Raw genomic sequence first — 7500 nt, 5'->3', positions numbered from 1 at the left:
AGTTCAGTCTTCCCATAGACAACCAGTGTAGTGTTGATCAATTCTACAATCAATATGTAATCAATCAAGCTGGACGACAGACTGATATCTGATCTATAGACGATATCAGAGTGATAAATCAGCAAACTGATAGATCTTCAGTTCAGTATGGACAGTGTGGTTAGCTTCAGGCTTAAAGTGTGTGTGTGTGTGTGTGTGTGTGTGTGTGTGCAATAGAAGCTCACGGGGATACACCTCACCTGACCAGGTACAGGAAGCCAATCTGATTGGTTGACAGGCAACACCTGATCTCCCTGTAAACACTGATATCACCACAGCAACGTAGAGAATCTCATTACCTTTTCTATTATAAAGGCTTTTTATAGGAATTTTGTTTATTTGCCGATGTAATGTCGCAATCTGTGGTAATGTACAAACTTTCAAATCGGTTTTTATTTGATTAAATGGCTGCTGTCATGTGGAAACCTCAGTCTGTGATTCTCATTCTTTTCTGTTCCATCCTGAGTCACACTGTGGAGACACAAGGTTTTCACTAGTGATGGGACGATGGATCAAAATTCAATAAATCTCAATACAAAACCTGTCAGTCTGTATGTTGTGTCAGGAACATGAATGGTGATATCAGCTCCATGTTATTCCGCTGTCAGGAACATGAATGGTGATATCAGCTCCATGTTATTCTGCTGTCAGGAACATGAATGGTGATATCAGCTCCATGTTATTCTGCTGTCAGGAACATGAATGGTGATATCAGCTCCATGTTATTCTGCTGTAGTAATCACTAATGAGACTCTTGACCATCACAGTTTCACAAGCTCTCCATCCAAATTATATTATTGTCACTTTGTAATGACATTTTTTAAATTGTTGTTTACATTCTAGCAGCCAATGGCATCGCTGGAAAGATTTGAGTCTCAGAAATAAACTTTTATTGATCACATCGTATCCTGGTTGTATTGATCCTGAACCTCTGATCAGTATCGAGTCGTATCAGGAGAGAAACAGATCGTCCCATCTCTAGTTTTCACCAGGTTCCTCTGTATTGGCTGTAAATATGGAACAACATCCTCCATGACATCACCGGTTACTATAGCAACAGCTGCCTGTGTGCCCAAACTCGTGCTGCTGGGAAAGTCCGGCTGCTTTCACCTGCTGTTCTGTCAGAAAATCAAATCAGACAAACGATAAACAAACAAACATGGCCGCCCTGCAGCCGAACAAGATAATAAAAACAAACTTCATTCAAACAGATGTTACTCATGATGGTCAGTCTGCGGAATACAAACCTGAGATAAAGCTGCAGAAGTGTTCTCTTACTGTTTGGTGTCTGTCGGTCAGGAACATTTTCTCAGACTTTCCGACTTCATCGTCCGACTCTGAGTAGCGTTCATGTTAAATTTCCAAGTAGGAAATCTGATCCGTCTGCAGCATGTGACAGCAGGTCTGTGGGTTATTATCCCCAAATACCAGTGGTGGAAGAATCTTTGACTTAAAGTGGATACAGACAACTTTTCAACTTTCCCCCTGTTGTCCCCCTCTAGTGTTTCCAAGTGGTTTTGTTGTTGTTTGCGCTGCTGTTGCAGACAACCGGATCTCTTCCTGTTAGAGTCTAGCTCTGTGCAACAGAACAAACCATCTGTCTGCTTATCAACTCCTTGATCAAAACACAATATAGTAACTTTCACCACTGCTCATTTTAGAAAGGCCACTTCAAGAAAACCTGTCCTTTGTTTAGATTATCAAACAGACAATGGATCATTTGTTTGTTTCTGGCTGCTAGTGTTAGCGTTAGCTAGCGTTAGCAACATGGCTAACGTTGCTAACGCTAGCTACGATAGCTAACGCTAGCAGCCAGAAACAAACATCATTTACTTCATAATGATAAGTTAAAGCAAAAAAGTTGTCTATAGAGTCTTTAAGTAAAAGTAGCAATACCACAGTGTAAAAATACTTTGATACAAGTAAAAGTCCTGCATTCAAAATCTTACTTAAGTCAAAGTACAAAAGTATTAGCATCAAAATGTACTTAAAGTAGTAAAAGTAAAAGTAGTAAAAGAAGTTCCACTGTCTGACCCATTTCAGCCGCCATATTCTCAGGGGGCGTTTCTTGTACTGACGTAGCTGGTGGGGGGCGTGTCTTGTCGGTGGGGGGCGTGTCTTGTCGGTGGGGGCGTGTCTTGTCGGTGGGGGCGTGTCTTGTCGGTGGGGGCGTGTCTTGTCGGTGGGGGCGTGTCTTGTAGCGACCCTTCGCGAAAATTCAGTTGTGACCGAAGAGAGAGACAGGAAACAGGAAGCTAGCGGTCCTGTCTGGCTCCTGTCTGTCTGAAACAAACGTTCGTCCAGAATGTGGCGGTTTAGTTTTCCCTCTGAGCTGCAGCTGACCAGACCTCAGACCACATCAGGATGAGAAACAGTTCAACAGTTAGAAACAGATAAGTTTACAGTCATGAGAATAACCACCGCTCTTATTTTGAATCTGTCTGAACACAGAGCTGCAGAGTCTCTTCTGTGTGATCTGGGGTCTTCAGGTGTTTCACATGGTGTTGTGGATGGATGTGTATCACACACACACTACTGTGTTTCAGTGAGAATAGCTCAGATGTATTGATTGTTTCTGTCTGGTCTGGTGTCACTGCATCTGACCTTTGAACTTCTTATATTTGGTTGGTTGTATTTTTTGTGATCTAGGAATTTAAGCTGATTCTGCTCATTTCTATTCACTCTGGTTAAGAGACTCAGTTGTCAGATTGAAGTTTTAGTTAGTAAAACAATTTTCGAAGGCAGAAATAATCTGATTGGTTGAGTTAAAACTCAGTGGGCGGGGCCAAAGAACCACAGCTTTTCAGAGCTAACTGGCAAACTGGTTCCCCTTTATCCATCACCATGGCATCATGATGTTGAAGGTCAGCAGCTAGCTACCTAGCTTACCTAGCTAGCTATAGGCCAGTACAGCTAGTTTGAATTTGAAGGTCAGCTAGCTAACTAGATAACTTAGTATGGTAGATTGTATTTTTTCAGTTAGTTAATATTAGCTTCCTCCCCTCTTACCTCTTGTTTTTCTCACTGAGCTTCAGTCTGATGTTACTTAGCCAGAAAACGGTGGTTCTTTGGCTCCGCCCACTGAGGTTTAACTCAACCAATCAGATTTCTGACAATATCCATCTGTTTTTCAGAACCTGCTGCTCAATGTATTTGTTCCATTTTGTCCATTTCTCCATGTCAAAAAGTTTAGGTGCCACTTCACTGAGGGAGACTGGGCTAACATGAGTAATCAATAAGTCCATCAGTCAGTATTGATCAGGCTCTGATCAGCTGCAGTGGAAACCAGATGAAGTGCTACAGTGCAGAGGAGTGAGCGATACTTCAGGTGACATCGGAGACTGGATTGGCTTTTTCCAGGTCAGATTATGACAAAGTGTTGATGCCAGCTAGGAGCTGTGTCTCTGATCTGAGGAGAGGACAGTGATGTCATCAGAGGTGGACCAGGAGGAGGATCGTCCCTCTGTCGGTCAGACAGCTGGGACGTCCCGGTCGGCTGCTGACCGGCTGCTCTCCCTGCTGTTCAGTGGGAAAATAAAACCTGCAAGACAAATGAGAAACCAACATGGCGTCCTGCAGCTCATTTAACCAACTTCATGTGTTTAGAAGTATTTTTTTTTTACTGTATTTTCCCTCCATGTTCTGAAAGTTAAAGTTTCTCATCGCTTCATAACCTGGAAACTCGGGCAGCAACATTTTCTGTGATTTTCCGACTTTAATGTGAAGCTCGTGTGGCAAACTGGGAAATGTGTTTTTCTGACATGTTTGATGGCACATGATGCAGGACGGCCTCATCCTGCTGAAGTGACATCAGCGTCCGCTCCTCATGTCTCCTCCCAGCTGCTCACAAGCAAACCGGATCGGACCGGCTGACTGACGCTTCACCGGTTTGACAGTCTGACTGTGTGGCTCTGGCTGGGTGACCGGTGGTGTGTTAATATTATATAATGAGAAATAAATCAAGTCCACATACTGAGTGTCTCTTGGTCTGTAAACTGATAGAAGGTGAAATGATTTCTGTGTGGAAAACGGCTTGTTGCAGCTGCAGACAGGAACAGATACAGCAAAGAAAGACTGAATACAAATGAGAGCAGAGCAGAGATTTATTTATTGAATTTCCATTTCTGTCATAACATGTCACAGTTCCAGGGTTCCTGCACATTTTCAATTAATAAATTCCATACTTTTTCCAGACCTTGATTTGTGTTGAAGATTTTGTCTGGTGTTCAATATGATTTACGCAGATAGACATCTTGCCCCTGCTAACTAGGTCATATCACTGTATAGATGAAGATTGTTCTTCACAGAGACAAATATCAGAATATGTGAGATGATTGGCAGGGTTCCTACACGGCTTCCATTTTAAAATTCCATATTTTTCCCAGACCCTATGTTCTTGACCGGATTTGATTTTGGTGGGTATTTGATATAATGCATGCTGACAGCGGCTGGGTCATAAGAGCGTCCCTCTATCTGAACATTATTCTTCACATCAACAAAACCTGTGGACTCAAAGTGGCTCTACAACAACATAAAAGCTAGAATTATGTGTGTATCGGACCTGAACCGCAACATTTTCCATACTTTTCCAGACATTTTTTCAAATTGCCAAACTATTCAAGACCTGGAAATGATCAAATTCATTTTTTATATTTTTCCAGACTTTCCAGACCTGCGTAGGAACTCTGCAGTTCATACAACATGAAACTTAAAAATGTAAAGAGAAAGTGAAAGGAAAAGAAAAGAAAAGAAAAGAATAGACATGTTGTTGACTTCAAATACATTCAAGACAGAATCACAGCAGCAGATCAGATCAGCTGCTGTAATGTAATGTAATATACTGTAATGTAATGTAATATACTGTAATGTAATATAATATACTGTATATTACATTAAACACATGACAGAGTTCATCTCTTCTGTTCCCCTCTTCTGATGATCTGCCATTAGAAAATACCCAATAGACACAACTGTGACTGCATCCCAGTGAATTTAAATATGAATGTTATATTATTATACACAAACACACCAGCGACCACATAATTCATTTAAATATTAGCAATATAACATATACAGTAAACACACATGACTACATATCAGTTTGAATATTAATGCACTGAAACTAAATTAAATCTAAACCTAAAATCACCAGTCACACCTGTTCAGCTGCTCTGTACTGCTGCATGGGAAAATAACATAATAATAACATTAATACTAATACTTAGTAATAATAAAATGAAAGATGAATATATAAAAAAACTAACAAATAAACAAACACATAATGAAAAAAATGTTTAAATGTGTGTTCTTTTTTTTAATACAGTGATGTGTTCCTACTGTTTAATACATTGTGTGTGTGTGTGTGTGTGTGTGTGTGTGTGTGTGTGTGTGTGTGTGTGTGTGTGTGTGTGTGTGTTTACAGTGCAGACAGGTGAACAGCAGCTCTATGGAGTTTCAGAACAAACTGACAAAAACTCACATCAGGTTTCAGGTGCTAATGTTTTATAATGCTTATTAGCTGTCAGCTTGTCTATCTGATGTGAAGCGATGCTGCTCTATAGTGACTAAAATTAGTAATTAGTGACTTTAGCTCTGCTGCAGCCTCCTGACAGCAGAGAGAGAGAGAGGATGAGGACAGTGTCTGATGTCACAGGTTTCACTGAAAGTCACAATAAGAGCTTTTCTTGAACAATTTCCATGTACAAACATCATGGCTTTGAAATCTTCACAATATACCAATAGGATCAGGTGCATACCAAAAAGACAGAAAAAGACAAATCAAAACAGACAAGAGATTGAAATAATATTAAATATAACAAAAAGAAAAAATAATAACTTAAAGGGCTAGGGCTTTTTTTGTAAATCATATTCTTCTATTATACTAAAAAGTTTCATTGCCTTTTTATTTTCCATGGCTTTAAGGGCTTTTATGTAAGAAAGAAACTCATTATGAAACTAACTATGACACTAAACTTAGGTTTCACTTTCATATACTTGGATTTGTGTATATAAAATTTTCCAAGAACAAGAATGTTATTAACCAGAAAGTCATCTTTTCTATTGTCCATGACAAGTCCATAAACAATGTCCTTTTGAGAAAAGTTTTCAAGTTGAAAAACCTTTGGGTGAAGCCAGTCATGTACATCAAGCCATAAAGCTTCAGAATACAAACACTGGAAAAATAAATTATCAGTAGTTTCAGTATCATCACATATTCATTATTTCATAATGAGTTTCTTTCTTACATAAAGCCCTTAAAGTCGTGGAAAATAAAAATGCAATGGAACTTTTTAGTATAATAGAAGAATATGATTTAAAAAAAAAAAAAGCTTAGTTATTATTTTTTCTTTTTGTTATATGTAACATTATTTCAATCTCTTGTCTGTTTTGATTTGTATTTTTTCTGTCTTTTGGTATGAACCTGATCCTATTGGTATTTTGTAATGATTTCAAAGCCATGATGTTTGTACATGGATATTGTTCAATAAAAAAAACAAAAACAAAAAAAAAATGGACCGTCTTCCTGTACCCTCTCTTCCGGGTACTGCACTCCGTTCCTGCGTCGTGACGTCGGCGGCGCATCACGTCGTTTACATAGAGGCCTCGCTTCCACGCTCCGCGCCCCGAAGCTGTCATTATTTTACCGGGAGAAGCGAAGGGCATCTGGGATACCGGCCGAGAGAACAGCCGCTGAAACTCGTCTCTAACTCTGAAGCCGAGCTTTGGGCTTCCGACGTCTGCACAGCGCGCGGTGAGTTTTTGTCTCCGGTTTGACGCAAACACGACGCCGCGCGCATTCCACACAAAACTAAAATCGGTCTTCAGGAATTCGAGAAAGACGAAACCTGGCTAGCTAGCTAGCCGCGTGTCGGCTAACACAAACCTTTTACGGTAACTACATTACAAGCTAGTTAGCCAGTTCGTGTGTATGTGTTTATGTGCATGAAACCGTCGGTGCTTCGTGAACCAAAGATGTTTTATTCAACAGGAGAAAATGCTGATAGGACGGACAAGTTGGCTTCCTAACACCCGTTTAACCCAGTTAGCACCCATGTAGCTGCTAGCCAAGCATGCTAATGGCAATTAATAGAAAGTGGAAAGTAGAAGCATTTCAGCGAAGCTAGCCGGCTAATTACATAACGTTACAGGTTAGCTCGCTAGCTAATGATGTAGCTGCCTGTCCAGACTGCTGACCAACACACTGCAGCCTGTCAGTCTGCTCATCTGCAAGTTTTCCACAGAATATTTCTACATTGTTTTGGTAAGTCAGGGAATAATTTTCGGGAGCCCGTGTCTTGAGAAAGGACAAAGTGATTGCCAGTCTGCTGGGCCAATAGGAGAGCTTTGGAGTCCTATTTCCGGGCGGGATTCCTTTTCAGGAGCCAATGGGGCGGCAGGGCAGGCGGCGGGGGGCGGGGCCTGGCGGGCGGAGGGCAGAATGGAGAATGGAGGCTGTTGGGG

At 40.7% G+C, this 7500-nt stretch overlaps 2 protein-coding genes across 3 annotated transcripts in view; both read left to right on the top strand.

Annotated features, from left to right (window-relative positions):
* Positions 1 to 1142, top strand: part of LOC139653866 (disintegrin and metalloproteinase domain-containing protein 9-like) — a 15548-nt gene extending 14406 nt beyond the window's left edge. For both annotated transcript variants that reach the window (XM_071530869.1, XM_071530868.1), the window contains one exon: positions 1 to 1142. This exon is cut by the window's left edge and continues 2832 nt beyond it. The gene's annotated coding sequence lies outside the window, so the exon portion shown is untranslated.
* Positions 1143 to 6679: 5537 nt separating this feature from the next.
* LOC139653867 (2-oxoglutarate dehydrogenase complex component E1-like) overlaps positions 6680 to 7500 on the top strand; it is a gene marked incomplete at its 3' end in the record, with an annotated part of 24988 nt that continues 24167 nt past the window's right edge. Inside the window, exon 1 of the mRNA XM_071530870.1 lies at positions 6680 to 6790. The remainder of the gene's footprint in view (positions 6791 to 7500) is intronic.

This window comes from Centroberyx affinis, unplaced genomic scaffold (genome assembly GCF_046629955.1).
Source record: "Centroberyx affinis isolate AG114_WGS23_722 - 3 ecotype Tasmania unplaced genomic scaffold, CSIRO-AGI_Caff_v1 ptg001992l_1, whole genome shotgun sequence".
NCBI lineage: Eukaryota > Metazoa > Chordata > Actinopteri > Beryciformes > Berycidae > Centroberyx > Centroberyx affinis.
The sequence above is the reverse complement of the archived record's forward strand: the minus strand, read 5'-3'. Positions and strand labels throughout refer to the sequence as shown.